The 19,516-nt window shown below is 36.5% G+C and overlaps 1 long non-coding RNA gene across 1 annotated transcript; it reads right to left on the bottom strand.

Annotated features, from left to right (window-relative positions):
• Window positions 1-256: 256 nt before the first annotated feature.
• Window positions 257-15,014, bottom strand: LOC135327559 (uncharacterized). The gene is made up of 5 exons (XR_010387873.1): window positions 13,515-15,014; window positions 11,046-11,253; window positions 5,513-5,657; window positions 4,648-4,782; window positions 257-1,441 (listed from the first exon to the last, which is right to left on the bottom strand). It is a non-coding gene; the product is annotated as an uncharacterized LOC135327559 (long non-coding RNA).
• Window positions 15,015-19,516: the final 4,502 nt, after the last annotated feature.

Here is a 19,516-nt window from a genome sequence, read left to right as displayed (position 1 = left end):
TTCACCAGAATGAAAGGTATAAATGAGGCAGACAACAGATGAAACAGAAAAGAGGTTTATTTTTCTGTCCTTGAACAAACAGAGTCAGTACCTTTCTGATATGGTCAAAGCTCTAGAGGCATGGAGGTCAGTAGCACTTCAGAAGCAAATAGATAACATAGAATATTATATACAATGTTCATTATTCTCAGAAAATGATCTTTATATACATTTCTCCATTAGCTTCTATTTATTCTTTTAATGTTCCGTGAAAAAAACATTGAACAATAAAATAAATTATTTTTGTAATGCATAATAGATTTATATAATCTGTTTCCCACAACTTTGGGAAAAAATATTTCAAAGTCATTTTGCCCTTTCCATTCAAAGTGTATATTGCTATTTACAAAAATAAGCATTTATTGTCTGCAGTTTTTCAATATTCTAGCCAGTGGGATAAAATATTGTTAAGTTGTTGCTTTGGGATGAATGCAAGCATGTGTTTATTTGCCTTCTTGAAAAAGGCGGCTTCTTGAATTGGGATCCGAGATCCAAGATCTCCAACACAAAAAATGGGAAATCAATTACCTTGAAAACCTGCAAGTAGAAGTCAATTTACTACCCTTTAACACAACTAGCCCTCCTATCTCCTAATTCTCACATGTGTTCAGTCAAAGATGTATTTATTATGTGAGGTCAAGATTTGGAAGAACAAGTACTGAGACTTTTAACAGTAATGAACAATACCTTTACACACACGTAAATAATGCTAAGTGGACAATTAAGTTGCAATACTCAAGACAAAAAATACAAACAGCTTGTTTCCTTTCTATTTGATTGCTCAGAAAAAGGATCGACATTATTCTTTTGACTGCATGTTCCTGTCTATTGCGTCAATCAAAGTGAGAAAATGAGACATTTTCTTACAGTCATCAAAGTTTACAATGAAATGCTGAAACTGTAAAACACAAAAAAATTCTGAATTAAACAATATTTTCTATGTTTTTTTACAATAAATTTGATGGCCCCCATACCCCAGATATTCCATCTAATGAATAAAACAGACCACAGTTGACTTGCAATCTTCCCAGGTAACTTCCTTTGCTAATGAATCCCTTTCATACTTATCATATCTCTCTTTCTGTGAATATATTTCTTAATTATAATACATAGATCTTCAGCTTAAACCTAGAACCTGATTTACACATGGAACTAAATATAAATTATTCCAAAGAATCATGCTTAAAATGTTGTTCTTACATATGGATTCATCAAGTATCACATGATTTTTGTGTCTTCATGAAGATAAATTGAAATATACACATAAAAAACAACAACTTTGGAATTAAAACAGGTCTTGGACAAGCTTTTAAATCAAACCAAAAGCAGTTAGAAGATCATCGTCCTCTTCAAAACATCCCAGGACATGGAACAATAACAGCACCAAGTCTTGAGGAAGTGCCTGTTTTCATGGAACAGCAGGATTAGTCATTCTCAACAACATTACCATAAGAGAGGAGGCTATGTGTACTGAACAGCCTTCTGAAAAGCTGAACTGTTACCATTAACAGAAGTTCTCAAATGGATGGCCTCTTGGGTCCACATATAAGTTGTTTTACATTTTTGTCCCAAACTAGATTTTGAGTGTAACACTACCAACCAGGCAGGTCCATTCTTTGCAGCTTTTTCTCCTATTTTTGGAGAGCTTCTTCATGGTAAAGGAGTTTCCTATTGCTGCAGTGTGAAACCCTTCTTCTCACCTTATTCCGCAATGACAGAACTAGTCCCAGTGTTGCAAGTTTAAAAGAACATCTGTTTGGGGAATGGTGAGGCTCAAACACCTGCTTGAAGTCACTAGAGGCAACAGACTGAACCAGAGCAAACTACAGGAAGACAAGAATACAGCTTATCCTAAGGTCAATGCTAAACCTAAGAAAGAAGGGGGAATTACCCTTTAGAAGTATCTTTTATGGAAATAAATGAAGAATTTATTGTATTTTCTTTGATATTCCAAGAGACTCTAGATGGGAGAGTGAGAAGTTTAGTCAACATGAAGGAGACCTCAGTAATTTTATTAGGGGATGGCAGTAAAAGACCACTAGTCAAAGACAGGGTGGCAGAAATAGATGGTGTAAATCCTCACGCTATAGAATCAGTGCATTTCACCAGCCTACCTTGTCACTTCTCTAACTCAGATAAAGCAGAAACTGTAAGTAAAAACTGGGCGGTTGGATCAAAACAGCCATAGTGACTTATCCAAACTATGCAAACTCAACCATAAGTGTCAACCTCAACTAACTATGATTTCACAGCCTTCCCACCCTGTGTGGAGTTACTGAGAAGCTGCAGACAGTGGAGGACAGAAGCTTATTATTTTATACTATGGATATGCTACCAACAGGGGTAAAAAGGTAAACTCTAATGGGAATTGAAGTTAGAAATCGTGTAGCAGATCATTTCTGTTGTTTACTAGACATCAGCCAAAAAAGATGACAGATGATAATAAAAGTAATGATAAATGCTGGAACTGTGGAGAAGGAAATGGAAAATTATTACCCCTGTCACAAGTATGTCTTAAGGTGTATTCTTTATAGGAAGAAATACAGGATAAAAATATTATCCTGAGCAGTGACATTCCTACTAAGACAAACTTTAATATTAAAGAAGCAACTGATCTGGGAAACTAAAATATATAAAATAGTCTGCAAGTCAAAAAGTTGCAGTCTGGTAAAACAGGCTGAAATGGCAAGTCTGAAAAAGTGTTTGTAATTTCAAAGAGTATGCAAGGAAAGAGTTTGAAAAATACAGCTATTAATTTTGGCTTATCATAGGTAAGCTTAAAAAAAAAAATCACCTTCCAACAGCTGTGCTATTTACTGTTTTCTCTATTCATAGTTCGTACATAGGAACAGACCTCTAGGGCATTATCCTGAATCTCTTGACAAATATGAATTTCAGTACTGAAATTATAATGCGCAGAAGACCCAACCGTAATGAAATGGTCCCATTCTCTGAAACAAAACTTCTTATGAAGGATGGATGTGGAATCAGATGACTAGCTAGCTAATTTTCATCTACCGGCGTGGTAAATCAGACTTTCAAACAGGCGTGACCTCATCTTATTTGCTTATGTATCTCTGCTACAGTGACATGCCAGGTGCTAATTAGATGCCTAAAGCTCTAACCATGCCATTTCATATAAAAGGACAATATTAGGTAGTTTATACATTTTCTATTTAAAGCAGGAATACATTCAGTATGCAGCCTGTATTTGGGGCAGTCTGTTTCCTTTTTCCAAGTTAAGCAAAATGAGGACAGCAAAAATATAAAAAATGAAACCTGTCAAGCTAACTTCATAATAGCTGACGAAATAACAAATTTGGTTAAGTGTAATAACATCAGGGTAATGCAATTAGGCTTTTGTCAAGTGCTTGACTGGGTACTGCACGACATACTGCTTGGAAGCCAGATCAGAAAATCACGAAGTACACATTACTCATATTCAGTTCTGAATAACCAGCAAGTCTCAAACTGTAATCAAACTATAATTAACTATAGTTAATAGTGACAACAGCGAGCTGGTGTGCACCTTAGAGACCCCACAAGGACCAGTTCCTAACACTACATGGTTCATAAGGTTGTTAGCAACCCAAACAACAATGAAATCCTTCCTGACTGAGTTTGTAAATGACATGAAGACAAAAACCAGAAGAGAATAAATCACAGATTTAGAGCAGTCTCCAATTTTCAGTCAGGTGGCTAGATTCAAACCTTGCATGGCATTATGGCAAAGCATAATGTTAACGTATCGAATGTAAATGAAATGGCCAAAAAAAGACAATGTTCTGTATGTCTACTGGAGTCTTCTATATTGATTCGATCCACACAGAAAAATAAAGATTTGAATTCATCTTGATCTAGTACAATGCAAATGAACGCTCCCATTTTTCAGATAGATCTAATTATTAACAATATGGAAGAACTATCACAGGTAAAAATGGATTCTCTGTTGCTAAGAATTTTAAAATAAAGATTAAATATTTTTCAAAAAGGTATCTCCAAGTAAGCCTCAGATCCCAGACTTGAAAAAGATATTAAGTCAGGAAAGCCTTATACATTTCAGAAAGTTAGAGTATGTCACAGTGGTTCCTCCTTTATCTTTAAAAAGAATTTTTTAAAAAGTAAAAGAAAAACCAATCAGTCAGGGTAGCACAGAAGTTTTCCTTTAACTTCCCTTTAAACTTTTTTTTTTCATGTACCATGAAAGAGGAGAAACCATGTACCACTTCTTAAATGACACAGCTTGAATTAGGATTAAAATGACTTTCACTAAGGCAGCAAGAAGGGAGAAGGCAGGCAGACAGGCAGCAGCCTTTCTTCCTGCCTCATGTAATATGGATAATCTTTTTAGAGCTCCTTCTGCGAAGTTGACTTTGGAGTCAAACGTTCTTATCTCTTTATAACTGAAAGGTTGAGATTATAACTGAAAGGCTGAGTTTATCTTAACTCTTGTTGTTGTTTTAACACTTGTAGTTTAACAGCTAGAGGCAGAGAGTAAATGAATCCTTGTAGATAATCATGCTTCTGAAACTCAGCTGTTTCTCATACCAAACTTTAAAGCTAGTTTAGGTATTTATGTGTGACACTTCATCTTTTGCACAGACCTACCTTTAGCCAAAACTATATAGATGACACAGAATCATGCAGACACTTTAAATTAGTGATAGTACTTATATGTCTCCTATCTTCATTCTCAGTAACTGTTCAGTTCTTTTATGAGAACTTTCCAAGAAGTTCAGCCACCTATATGAAGGAAGTAAGAAAAATTTCAGACAAATGGTTGAAATTTAGCATAGTCAAAAGAAACTAAAAGGCAAGAATTCTATGAAAACTCTTGGACGATATGAGTCCTATTTCATTTGCAACTATAATCAAAATGTCTTATAATCATTTGAAACAGAATAACATTATTGAACTTAAGGAATTAAAACAAACAAACAAAACCCAAATGCGTCAATATTTTAAAACAAAATGGGTTGTCATTATCATAGTTCTTATTGTAAGCCTCAATACAATGGCCAAAATCTCAGGATTTGAAATTTAAGTTGCCATTTTGGTAAGAATTCCTTTCTTTTCTCCCAGCCAGCTGGCTTAGGTAGTCAAGATCTGGTAGTATAGATCCATAATGAGGACAATTATAACAATTTGATTTACCTCTTTCTTTGTTAATTATTAGGCTTGAGCATTATAGTTCTGGAAACATTAATGGATCTAGAAATTTCTACCCGTGTTCAGTAATAATTAACCCTTATATTTTCATACCTTTCTCAAGGCAAAATGACTAACACGACAGTCATTCATACATACACAGTTAATCATTTTGTTATTAACAACCATTCTTCAACAAGATCCTACATCATACCGAAAGACCTGCAAATTTTCATGAGCTGCCTCCTGAGCAGAGACAGTACCAAGAGAAAATGAGAAACATGGATGGACAAACAAGTACGAACATATCATGAAGGAATAGCACCTGCAGTTAGATGCCTGGTCCTCAGGCCTTCTCACTTTGATGAATGCATGACAACAAACTGCAAAAATCATGAGTCCAAATTCACTCTTTCAAGGGGGAATACCAGGCTTGCATTATGCAGATTTTCCTGTTCAGAAAATGAGCTCTGAAAAACAGACATGTAGTGTTCACTCTAATCAGTATTTTAGCTCACCTAATTGTTATTTGTAAATAGAAACAGCACATTTCATTTTACATATGTGACTTAGGTCTTCTTTGCAGGAGTATAATATGTTTCCAGCACTACTTATTATTTATTTATACTATGTTGGTGTCTGAAGTCCCTGTCATGAGCTAGGATCCCATTGTAAGTAATACTAAAAACACATAACAAGATGGTGCCTATCTAAAACTTTACAAAGAACTTTACAAGCTGAGTGTAAGATGGGATAGACAGATGGATACAGACCACTAGGGGAGTAAGTGGAAATAATGAGACAATAATTATTAGTATGATGGGGAACAGTGTTGTAAAATTCCTGTGTTTTATAAGGAAAGGGAAATTTAAGAAGAAATTTAGGCCTAGGAATGCTCCTAGCAAATTATTGTGAAAGGCAGCATAGAAAAAAGGAAAAGTCTACTAGTTAAACAGAATTATTGTGTGGTTGATAGGGATGAGACTGAAGGCTGATAAGAAGAGAAATTGATATATCTGTACAGATGGTGAGAAATAAGGAGGAGAATGATGGAAAAAAGCTGCCAGCTTAGTTTCACGCAATAGAAAAAAAGCCAGTGGAATTACAGGACAGGAGGGATGACAAAACTAAAGTAGAGAACAAGATTATATTTGTCAAGCCCCAAGAAATACTGATAATCAAGATGCCAGATGATAACAGTATTACCTCCAGAACTATTAATTTGAGTAGTAGAAAGCAAAGTGGCCTCATCCCAGGAAAAGTGTATGTAAAAGCCTGAGTAATCAGTTAAACAACTACTTGGTAGCATGGAACCTTGCAGGCAGATCCCCAAAATAGACATGCCATCCAGACTCATACCACCATCACCCGACACAACATGGGACGTCAGACTGATGTCGTCTCCTTCCCATCTTTTGCAGACGATGGGCCCCTTTCTGCTTCATTGATTTCTCAAGTCAACAGAGAATTCCTAGATTCTCTGTCAAAGATTATTTCTAGGCTATTAAGGAGTCTTCTCTTGCAAACTACAGGAATAAGTATCAAAAAAACATTTCCTACAGTTGCTACTACTTTCCAAGACTCATAAAACTTTCCACATGTCCAATCCTCCCTCCAGCCCCCAGATCAGCCCAAAAAGAAAAGAAATAAAAATACTGCCTTTAAGAGAAAATATTTTTATATTATTTCTCTGAATTGTCCTGCGTTTATGGGCAAGCTGAGTTAAACACAAGTCTAGCCTGAAATGCTCAGGGAACAAAGTCCTAATTTCTGTCAACAGATGTTTAATTTTTTAAATGTATTTGAAATGGTAAGTGATAGCAGTATACAGCTTAGCTGAGCCTGGAAGTTAAAAACTGTGTACACAGTCAGTGCAGATACTAGATTCTAATGACAGTTTACAGCAGGCAACTTGGACTGTGTTGTATTTGCAGTTGAAGAATTAAGCACAACTTTGGACTAAGGACAGTTGCAAAAATCCCATGTTATGGCAGAAATTATGTACTGCAATCAGGATTGCATCAATTCATTACAAGTTATTTTGTGATGGTGTCCAGCAGATACAGTAACTTGGCAATACAGGAATGTCACAGAAGGTTATAGTAGCTTTACCAGCTAATACAAAATAGAGAAGAAAAAGACAGAGTAATGACATATTTGAAAGCCATCTTTGTAGGGTAAGGCAATGCTGCCTCTGACACATCAAAGCATCAGAATTTCAGAAATCTCTGACTCTTTAGAAGTTCATGGAATATAGATTGCAAAATAAAGAGTAGAGCTTAGTGTTTAAAAGAGTTTTGCCTAATTAAATTCAAGGTTCTATCCTTCATAGGGGAATCTGTTGGTATCTGTTTTGAAGAGAGAAGGGAGAAGCACCCTATAGTTTATGATAAGATGAGCTGGTTTAAGCTCCTTGTATAATTTCTTGTTCTCTCTGAAGCAGTGAGAGCCACTCCAAATGGGGTAAGCAAGCAGCAGCATTTCTAACAGGAGAATGGTGACAGTATTTCCACCTTCTACTCCAGAAGCAACATTCGTGGCAGCATCCTCACCACCAGAAGAGTACACATCAGGTGTCCAGGTTTTTCTACCATAAAGCAGAAGGAGTGGGGAAGGACAGTAAGCACGGGGGCACTCAAACATCTAATCATTCAGACATGACCTCCGATAGGTGCTAAATGGCCAGTTTCTGTTCACCTTTAGTTAGGTGCCAAAGTTTTGGAGGCTTTGCCAGATATGAGCAAGCACCTCCTGCCACTCCATCCCCTAATATTCTTCATTGGACATTGAAGCTACAGCTACCCCAGCAGAGTGGTTGATACCACAGTCTTCTCCATAGCAGCACCCACCAGTGAAACAGATCCAGTGAATTTGGACTTTCAGATTTACTAAATGTGTCTTACTACCTATGACCTTAATTTTTAGCTTACCTGGGCTTGTTTCCAGGAGAGTCATTAAAAAAGAAAAGGTTACAGGTTCTCAAAGCTAACAGTGATCTTATCAGTACACGTAACACTAAACACACAGCGCTGTGAGCCTATGCTGCTATGCAGGAGATTGTGCAATGCTGTTCATTTGTTTTATGTAGCAAATAGTGAAGGGAAATTAACTTCCACTCTCGTAAGATGCAACTTTGTAATATCTCTCCACTTATAGTAAGCTATCAAATATTGGTTGTCCTCATAATCAAGTCATACAATTTGCACGTTCCAGGACAATTTGTTTACCACATGAACCAATATTTTCTTGCAACATAAGAATTAATAAAAGGACAATTGCATTAACAATTAAATGAAACTGAGGAGTTTAATCAGCCTAGAAACTGTTTGCTTAAGGAACTCTACACAAGAGAAGATAATTAATATCATTCCAAACCTATGCCCATCTGTTTTAAAGAAAGGTGACCTCTCTTTATAGCTAAAATCTTCAGAATTTCTGCTAAAACAAATCTTCCTGTTTCTTAGGAAGTAATTTCTGTTACTTGTCATCATTAACCACAGTCTGGATCCAGTTTTTAGTACTTATTAGTATTTGTAGTTTTGCTGTACAACACTTTCTATGAGAAAATTCATCAGAACCTTGTGATTTTGCTTTGAAAAATACCACTTATCTTTCCTTTTTTACCCCCACCCTACCTTTCTGTGAAGGTCTGAATACTTACTGACAGAGATACTAGCAGGGCAGCAACACTTGGCTTACAGTGAAGTGATAGATTTTATTTTAGGCACAGTACTTCAGAGTAAGGGGGTGCTAATTGTTTTGCTTCAACACAAATGGGAACCAGCACTTCAGAATATTGCATCTGGATACAGAGCTGCTGCAGTCTCCTGTAAGTCTGTCACTTGGAGAATTGCAGTGAAGGAAGGTCACTAGTAAACTACTGAGAGCAATAGGAACTGCAGAATTTAGATTAACTTTAATTAACTTTAGATTAAGGAGCGAGATTACTGGTTGAGCAAGGAAAGGAGAATATCTGTCATTGAAGATCTCACCACCACCACCATTTTGCTGACCCCCTTAGAGTAATAGCTAAGTCCCTTGAAATTTGGCTTTTCTCCAGGGTTATGTTACCATTCTTTCCTGAATCTGCATGAGATCGCCACGAGATCTGTTTTTATAAATATACAAAAGTATCTCTCTTGAGATGCAGCTGATATTTGTTCAAGCTATGAGCTCGAAAAACCTCAGTCCCCACATGCTAGAGAGAGGCAAGAGCTTGGCAGACAAATAACATGAAGCTCCTATCTGCACTGAATCTTCATCCCCTTCAGAGTGGCCCAGCATACTATAATTTGGTGATGAAAGGACTAAGTATGGCTTTCTACACAGTTCCCTCTGATGGGTGCATCACAGGACCATAGCAACTGGAAAAGAGACAGGGAACAGGCCAGCTGGAAAGTTTTGTCTGGAAAGAAGTAAGAGAAGTCGGACAGGACAAGACTGACAAGAGCAGTAAAGATAATACAGGCTATAGGAAGGACAATCTAGTATAAGAAATATGAACCGTAAGAAAAAAATCTTACACAAAAAAAGAGAAAGAAAAGATCTTATAAGAAAAAAGAGAAAGAAAGGTATTACAATTTTAACAGTGGGACACACTTCTGCAAGTCACACATGATAACAGCTCTGCATTTGCTGATTCTTCTTGATCAATTTTGCAGTGTTCAAATTCTTTTAACATAGGAATTTAAAAGATTCATTGCTTATACAATAATACAATATTGGTACCCATAAAGCTTTGTGGTCAGATAGAAAATCTTTTAACTCTAAGAAGTCTTTTGCAGCCTGGCTAAGAATTTCCATTCTAGAATTCCTTCTACACTAGAGCACTGACTTTCAGTGATTATGTCTTCAAGCTTTCCCCATAATCTTTGTTCAAAACAATCTATTTGCAAATGAAGTTGAGCTGCAATCCTTTTAATAGCTGTTAGAGTAAAAATAGTCACAAGGCTTTAGGCTATAGTAGTGAAAAGAGCCTCTTTTGTTCCCATAATAGCAGTTCAATCCAGCTGCAGTATTGGTTCAAGTGACTTGGTTGCTAATAACCATAACCAGGTGCTTATTAGAGCCTTCTGTTCATGAACAGCCTTTAATTGCATCATTTCAGAAGCATCCTTCCCTGTTACATAACATTACCTACACCATTGGTTATAGGGGTGCTGAAACATCACTTTTGAACAATGCCAGTGTTTCATGTTGTATTGTAGCTATACAAAATAGGAAGGAAATAAGTCTTCAATAACTACTGAAGTGATGGACAGACCCTTAGATTTTTCATGTTCCCAAGTGGCAGAGGTTGACGTTTCAGGCTACAGATGAAATATACATGATACATTCCTCAGCTAATTATTTGTCAGTATATTAATAAATCACACCAATCTCTGCAAGGCTATCTAAATTTAGAAGGTTCATGAGATGTAATACATAATTAATACCCTTAGATTGGATGGCTTAAAGGCAAGTGATTTCCTGATCTTATATGAAGTAGAGATCATTTATCATTGTTGCCCACGTAAGGAATTGCCAGCAAGCCTGCTTTCTTGGCATGTATATAAATGTCCCTGTCATTTATTTGGGTTAATGAGTAGAAATCAGAAAATACATAATAGCTGGAGCTAGATTTTCAAAGGTCCGTGCAGTGGTGTGTTTATGCATGCTTAAAAATATGAAATCCAGTATGTGCACATATGGGTAATGAATTGATGGTCTATCATAAAAATCAATGGAAGTTTTATCACTGACATCAGGATAGTATTGTCAGGTCACACAATCACATTTATGTGTATACAAATATTTGCATGCAAAAGTCTCCAGTCATTTGTGAGTGCAGCTTCGTGTTCTCCAAGCTCTCATCTTACCTCTCAAAATGTTCCACTATAGCCTTTTCAGAAGATGCTCCTCACGTCCTCCCCTCTCCTCCCTGTGCTCTGTGGATCTCCATAGGACTCTTTCCTTGGTCCCATTCTCATCTCATCTGTGTTTTATTTCTGAGCAAAATCATCCACAAATACTAAGTTCTACAATAATGGCTGACAGTCCTCTTTTGACCTCCAGGCATGAATCCTCCTACCAGGATAACAGATAACAACACAATCTGACTAACACAGTATCCCCTTGATATTAAGCTGCAAAAACCAGAGCTTCAGACCCTCCCCACCCTCCTCTTAAGCACTGTGGAGAGCACAACCATATAGCCTGTCGTGAGAATAGGCTTTCACTACCAAGGTTAGTTCTCCCACCTTTATGCTGAAGTTTGTGCCATCATTCATGACCTAGTTACACTATTAACTCCTCAAAGATTCTCAAATTCACAACCTGAAATCTTCTGAAAAGCAATGGTCAGAAGAGAGTCTGTTCTTCTGCCTACAGCTGTCTGACTGATCTCTCACAGGCTAAGAAGCCATGAAAAAATCCACAACCAACAGCCAAACTGCAGCAAGGGCAACCAATTTTATCCTGCCTCTTATATCTTCTGTGACTGACACAACTCCAAAAAGATAGAAAACAAAAGGTACCCAGTAGATCACAAATCAGAGTATCAAAAAAAATTTTTCAACTTTTTACTATATCAATCTCACATAACTACAGAAGAGAGCAAGCAACAGTGTATTGTTCAAGGTAGAACTACCCAGTTTTTCTGTGTTTACAGTTGCTGTGAAATAGAATTCTATTTGAAACAGAATTACCAGTTAGATTATGTACTACCGGAAATCTTTTTCAAAATCTTTCTTCTGCAATTGGACATATTTTAGCTATTGCAACTTAGGCTGCTCCTTAACTGTGTGGACAGGTACGCAGCCAATATTTAATTTAGACACAAGAACAGCAGACAGAAAGCTCACCTAGCTAAAATCTTGCATTTCAGTGAGACATATAGCCTTAGCAGGGATCTCATCTTTGAATTGACCTGACTTCAGCAGCCTTTCCCCAGGCTTAAACATACACAATCCTACCCAACATGTATTCAAGCATCATGCTGATAAAAAGTAATTTTCAGCATGTTGCTATGACCAAGTCACTTTTACAGCTGTTTTTCTTTACTGGCTCTCTCCGTCCTATCTCACCAAACATATGCCAAACAGCCATATTTTAGGTTTTTTAAAAAATGCTTTCACGCTACCTCACATGCTGTCTCTATGCTTCAGTGGAGGTTTTCGCTATATATGTACAAAATAGCACAATTCTGTTTGATCACCTTCCTTCTGTCTTCTTCAATTACCATTTTTTTCAGGATCTCAAAGACTATACAGTAGAACTAACGATGGAGCTCCATAGGCTCTACTATTGCTTGTAACTCAGACTACTACTGTTTGCTGAATGTGAGGGGAAAAGACCAAAACAGGAAGCATTGACATGCTCTGTCACACAAAGACGTCAACTTCATTATCTCTGCTTGGTTCCTTATCATGATAGTATTCTGGGAGACAAATCTCCCACCCTTCCTTTTTCCTATAACGTTTAACAAGCATACTGCTTTTTCTTTTACGCAACTGATGCTGGGACTGCAAGAAAGGGTTTTCAGTCATTCCATTCTGCTTTTCATTAACATTTTCAAAAGCCTCTACCCAAAAAGCGAACATTTAGGCTCTGCCTTTATAAGCTCTGTGTACAATGTTCAAATTTTACAAATAATATTTTCATCTATTATCTTTCTTTAGCATTATAATACTAAGAGTGTGAAGTAAAGGATTTTATCTGTAGATCTAAGGTAAACTTCTTTGTATGGATTAGTTGCTGTCCCTTTACTGATATACTATACATGATCTGTCCATAGACCATATATCATACCACAAAGCAAATAAAAATTGAATGAATTGTTATTTGATACAAATGCCTGCAATAACTGGCCAATAAAGAAATAAGGGATAACTTGCTAATAACTTCATAATTAGTTTTCCTCTTCTGACAAAAGCCAGAAGTCTGTAATGCCACCAGCTTTTTTAATATGCAGAATTTCCTACTATAATCGTAACAATTACAGTATTCTGACAATTCTTGAAACTTTGCTTACTTTTTTTTTTCTTACTATTGGAAGATTTCAAATGAAAGCCATAATACTTGGCTCAAACTATTCCTGAACATGCAAGTGCTTACAAGTTGATAAAATAGTGGAATTATTTCTTAACTGGTTAGCACAAACAGTTATCAACTTTTTCAAAGTACTGAGATTAATTTTTATCTCACTTCCATGGTTTAACTCTATAGATTTTACTTCAACACTACAGAAATGTTAAGAAAGCAGATATTAAATAATACTTTCAGAGACATGTATTTAGAGATATCAGCACCTGCATATGGAATATTTTATAATTATAAAAGTAGTGTACCTGAAGGTGATGGACCGAGTTCTTTGATCTCTCCTCCTCTTTCTGGCTAGAAGGGTAAGATCAGACTCTTCAAAAGTTCGAGTTTACAGCCAGGAGGAAAAAAGAATGATTGTTGTGTTATGCAGTTGAAAAGAGGACGATTTATTTCAAGATAGATTGGAGGTTGACATAATAAGGAAAGGGTGAGGAGAATAACATGGGAACAAAAAACAATGTGAAAGAAAGGATAATGGAGATTAAGATATTTTGTTTGGGATTTTTGTACTGAAGCAAAACATGGCAATCTTTTTAAATTGCCTTTGTGTGCCTTGTTGTATATTCATTCTGGCTTACTGAACTTCTCAGGAGCATTCAGATCAACATTAAAATGCATGTATTGTCTAACAGCTCTCCTGGGCTAATCTCCCTATCCAAAATAGAATTCCAAAACACGCAAGATGCTCAGTCGTGGAGGAGACAGTCAGTAATGCATCATGGATACGTAATCCAGCCAGTGAACAAGTCCATAGGAAAAAAGGAGAGCATCTGTCATTCAAAACTATATCACCTCTGAATGACAATTGTTGACTCAAAGTAAAATTCCTTGGAGGGTAGTTTCAAAAACTAAAACAGTTTGATTTAAGTGAAAAAACCTCTGGAATGAAATATTCCTACCATTTTTCTCAGCATAAAAGTTGAAGGAAAGCCGTCCTCTGGATAATACATTACCTTGTAAAAACCTGAATTTTCTGCTGAAAAATCAATGTGATGGAAAATTACAAAGCAGTCAGAGAATCCTTTTGTTACTAGCTGTATGGCTTTTTATTTATATTTTGCTAAAACCCAGTCTCATTTTAGGAAAGTGTTTCTCCTAAGAGGGATTACGTCTTACATACATGCTAGCACTCCAAGCAGATGGTGGCTGCACTCTGAACAAAGGCAGGGGCCAAACGAGCGTAAGAATTCTTATTTTGGAGTGTTTTGATGTAAGCCAACTGGATACAACATTTTTTGTGAAATCCAGTTATAGCTCATAAAAGGCACCAGCTGCACTCCTGAGCGAGAGAAGCCTTGCTTTCATTTTTCATAGGAAGACACTGAAAAAATATTAGTAACAAAGAATGAAGAATAATTTTATTTTTCTAGGCATCAATGGTATCTTTCTGTCTGATTAATTGCAGGGGAAATAAGACATGCTTGTCATATAAATCCAGCAATGAAGCAGCTGTGGACAGAGTGATCATCCTAAAGAACACTGCAAATTTGTGAATCGCAAAGGGAATTCTATGTGCTACCCACAGAGTCATGCTCAGTCAGTAAAAGATGATCCTTGTAAGAAGTGGTTAAAAAATACATATCACATTTTGACTTTTTTTTCTGAAGATAAAAACATAAAACAAAATAAAAGGAGATAGAAAGAGGCGTTTGGTTTTAATTAAATGCTTCCTTCCATGTTCTGATCCTAAGATACAGAGTTACTGAATTTTTTATCTTAAATAGTGATTATATGTTAAGCAAATCTGTCCACAGCCCTAAATACTCATCCAAAGAATGAACCTGGATTTCATATTCAGAACTGTGTAGTTATGCATCTAGTATGTAGCTATGTATCTAAGTATGCTTAGATGCATAAATTCATTCACTGATCTGTTCCAGCTTCCTGTATCATGTAGTCCAATTTCATCCAGGCCTGAAAAAAGAAGATAATAGTGTTTCACAACAACAGTCTATAAGGTATGCTTTATGTTATGGTGGTGATAAAAAGAAATATTTACTTTTCTTGAGGTCACTCCATAAACTTCTCACAATGAAATCATACATGGGGTTATACATAGAACAGCTAAGTCACATAGGGAAATGTAATACCACCACATATGAATTCAGTAGTTGTAAAATTCTTGTATTTAAGATAGGGAGTATTTTTTTAAATCCAATTTACTTTTGAATGTATGTGCTTTTTCATTTCCTTATTAGTTTTGGCCTTGTTTGATTTATAGTTTCAGATTCATAATCAATATCAAGGACCTGTCTGGAAAGCAAATGTAATTATTGCTTTCAGAATTTTTTGGAAGAAGAAAAGAATCTCTTGTACAGATATTTTGTTTAGTTTTGTCTTGTTTTTGTTAATCTGAAATCAATAACCTATTTGGACCAGAAGCCAAAATAAAGATATACTTATTAAGTTTTTTGGTCCTCTTATTAAACAAGTTTTGTGGTGACTACCTACAAAACAGCAGGGAGTAAATAGGAACCCCTCATAGCCAACAGTAACCTCTTATTCACCCAAGCAGCTAATAAGGACTTGTGATGAAATATACCTTTCATCATATCAATATATACCAACGTTTATAGTTCACAGGCCAGACACCTCCCAGGAAGCCTCCACAAGATGATTTGCCACTGTCTGTTTCTTAGGCCTGGTGGGATGGCTGTGGCCAGCAGCATTCCCTCCCCGTAACCGCTGATTTTTCAGAGGTGCCGAGCACTCTCAGTTTCCCTTTGCTAAAAATCAGACATGTTCTGCTAGCGCAGTATGCATTATCATGTCCAGACTAGCTATGAAGAAACCAATTTTCTCTCTTTCAAGCCTTCCTATTGCTAGTGCGTCCATTTCACACTCAAATCATTCTTCAACCATTTAAACGGAGAAAGCAAAACTCGTACTTTAGCCAAAAGCCCCTTTAATTTGACAGACAACTGGACTCTTGTGAGCAGAAGGAAGTCAAAACGTTAACTACTATCAGACAGCCTCACTTCATTTCCACACACAAAGAAGTTTTCCAGATTAAAATTACTAAAAATTATAACCACAATGATTGATGGTTGACCGTTTTATTATAATTGGGCTTTTCTGTATCCACATTTTTATTGTAACTGATACCTCAAACACATTAAATGAGTTGACCTCTAAACACCCTCAGTGATATAGGGTACCACTATCTTCATTTTCCTGGCACTAAGGAAGAGACATCAAGTGACTTGTTTCATTTCATACAAAAGACCAATATCTCAGCCAGATAGGAAAGCCAGGAACCTCATTGCCTTTCTGTCAGTCTGAAATGAGTACTTAAAAGTTTTACATTCTGTTAATGACAGTCAACATAGCAGCTTTGCATCCTTATCAAAATGATCCCAGATGAAGCCATCCCACAGAAACAACCCAGCTTGCTTAGTAAACAAGGAAGTGCTATGCTTGCCGACATCTCCTATTTCTCTATTGCCTTAAAATCCTGTCAGAAGCCCACTCATTTTTCTCAAATAAATACAGATGGAGACACTTCAGTGCCTCGCCCCATTGTGAGACCAACATAAACAATTAAGATTAGCAAAATGGTTCACAAAAAATTTTAATGACCACAGATAAAGAACTGGGAATCTTCAAGTTTTCCTTTGTTCCTGGCTCTAAGCAAAGACACTCTACACTCAGTGTTTGCTACCTCCAAAAAAGCTGCTAACAAAACCAGTACCTTACGACATATCAGAGCTAGTTCCAGTCGGAAAGCAACATAGCCTGCTTAATCCAGTATTGAAGCTGGGCTTTTAGTTGGCTTGGAATACAAGCAGATAAACCTCATACCTGATCAGAGCACAGGTTGTATCCATATAAAGTGCCATGCAAGTTTGTCCTCCTAGAATATACTATATAGACTTACTCTTCCTGAGGTTTTTTGCCCAACTCTTACATCTTTTGGGGGGCTTGTAATTCTTCCTAAGCTCTCTGATCTTCCTCCCTGCTAGTTTCCAAGTTCTTCCAACAAGTAAATACTACAAATAGTAGATTATTTCTCTCTTATCAGAGCACAGAGTTTATTTTATCCACGCTTTCTCATCTAGCATTTGTTGCTTCAGGCTGCAATTCCTGCGCCCTTCCTGCCAACTGCAACCTTCAAAATATGTGGCTGCTTACAAATATCTGTGATGAGACAGGAGTCAGCTATGAACAAGGAAGATCATTCTCAGATGCATTCTGTGAATAAACCGGATCTATAGAAGCCAAAATTACAAATACAAGTATTTCATGGGGCATAAATTTGCACCCAACACAATAGAAGTTAAGGTTGAGCACCCTTTAAAATGTATTCAGAATAAACCTGGGAACAGGAAAATAGTAAGTGAATCCTTAATGTGTCATTAGAAACAAAGAATCTAAAACTTTCAGAAATATATACTGTTATCAGGGGCATTCAGCATCACCAACTTAAGCCATTTAGAACTACATCTCTATACAGGCCTCCCCTTTACCACCATCTGTGCTTGCACAAATCCCTCATACATGCAGGCACTGCAAACTGCACTATCATTCTGGCAAATGATAAATATCATTAATGCTAAGCACATCCAGGTAGTTTGTGTGCATAAATCCTAGGAGTAGGCTTTCCCCTCTAATAGATTACAAAAGTAGTATGACCAAATGCTTGTGTATAGAGAAATACAGATGCTGATCACCTTTTAAAATGGAGTCTTTAAAAGTGATGCTAACTGGTAAAGAGTGAGTTTTAAAAGAAATCTTAAGGTCAACTACTCTACTTCGTCAACAGTTTCATCTACTAGCATAAATGACACTGTTTACATTAATACACCAGATCACCCCTTTGCTTGGTGTTAATGTCTGCCTGCTTTTTTATGTTTACAAAATTACAGACACTTATTTTTAATATACCTTTTTTATTAGCTGTTAGGAAGATACAAGCATACATGCAGGCTCCTCTGCTACCTGAACATGCATGTACTGAATTTGCTCTGCGTTCAGATTAAAGAGTCTTGTACTTTTATATTACAAACACAATTTGAATAACAAATTTCAGTCACAGGTTTATGTTGACCAAGATGTTTTCTGTGTATTTAGGTGAGCTGTTATTTCTCATAATTCAATTTCATGTAATGATACCTAATCTAAACTGAGTATTATAAAAGTACCTTTCTAGACGGAGGGCTGGTAGTAATTGAAACAGCAAACAGTCTAAAAACGAGAATTTTGAGTTGATTATCTGTCAATTACAGAATACACATGGATAATTCACTCCCATCCATAATTCACTCTTTGAACAGATCTCGCTTGAACTAAGAGAACCACATGCCCTGCTTTTATTTAGGCTTTGATACAAAATACTTCATTTCTGGCACAATCAGTCAGGACCTCTCTAGAAATCAGATCCTCCTTCCCCTTCCACCTTTATGTGTCATTGTTTCTGCATGGTAAGAACTATTGTTCAGATCACTATTTTGTTGTGTAGCATTCCTGTCCCATTATGAAGCTAAGCTTACAGATTTTTGTTGCTGTTAAAAACACATTTCATAATCTTAACAATGTTAATCCGCATGTACAAGAGTAGATGGATATAAACGTATTCACCTAAGGAGTTCCCTAGCTTTCAATGAGATTAGGTCCACTGATTTTATGAATATCAAAGGAGACTACAAAATCCACTGAAGTAAGCAGACGTTTGAAAGTCCCTCACATAGGAGGAGAATGCCAGGCTCTGAGAGAGACAGACTATCAGTGTTCATATCAATCTAGTCAGAGCCAACAAACCACAACTCAGATGCCTAGAATTTCCTTTACATGCTTTAAGTCTCAGTGTAGAAGAACTGCAGACATCCCATGGAAATATGACTAGATTCTCTCGCACAAATGTAAGTACACATTAAACACTCTTGGGCTGGAGAACCCAATTCCATCCTTACCCGTTCATTTGCATTTTTTCATTGCAATATGTGTGTGTGGAGTTACTATATGGACCTTTTATTTCAAAATCTTCTTTCTCCTAGTATCTAGTCTTTATCACAGAGCATCTTTTGGACAATAATAATCTCAATTATCTTTTTTTATAAAATACTATATTGTGGCTTCCTTTATCATGCTTATTGTTATTTAATTCTTATTAGAAAACTTCTAGTTAATACAGCTGTAAAATTATGCTATAGAGGTATTCTCCATAAGCCTCAGATTTATAACGAATTGTCAATGCAGGCACTTGTATCCTCTGTGGTTTTCAGCTACTGGTGTTAAAAATGTGCATTTA

This window comes from Dromaius novaehollandiae, chromosome 2, assembly GCF_036370855.1.
Source record: "Dromaius novaehollandiae isolate bDroNov1 chromosome 2, bDroNov1.hap1, whole genome shotgun sequence".
In the NCBI taxonomy this organism is placed as follows: Eukaryota; Metazoa; Chordata; class Aves; order Casuariiformes; family Dromaiidae; genus Dromaius; species Dromaius novaehollandiae.
This window is presented reverse-complemented; position numbering and strand designations above follow the sequence as displayed.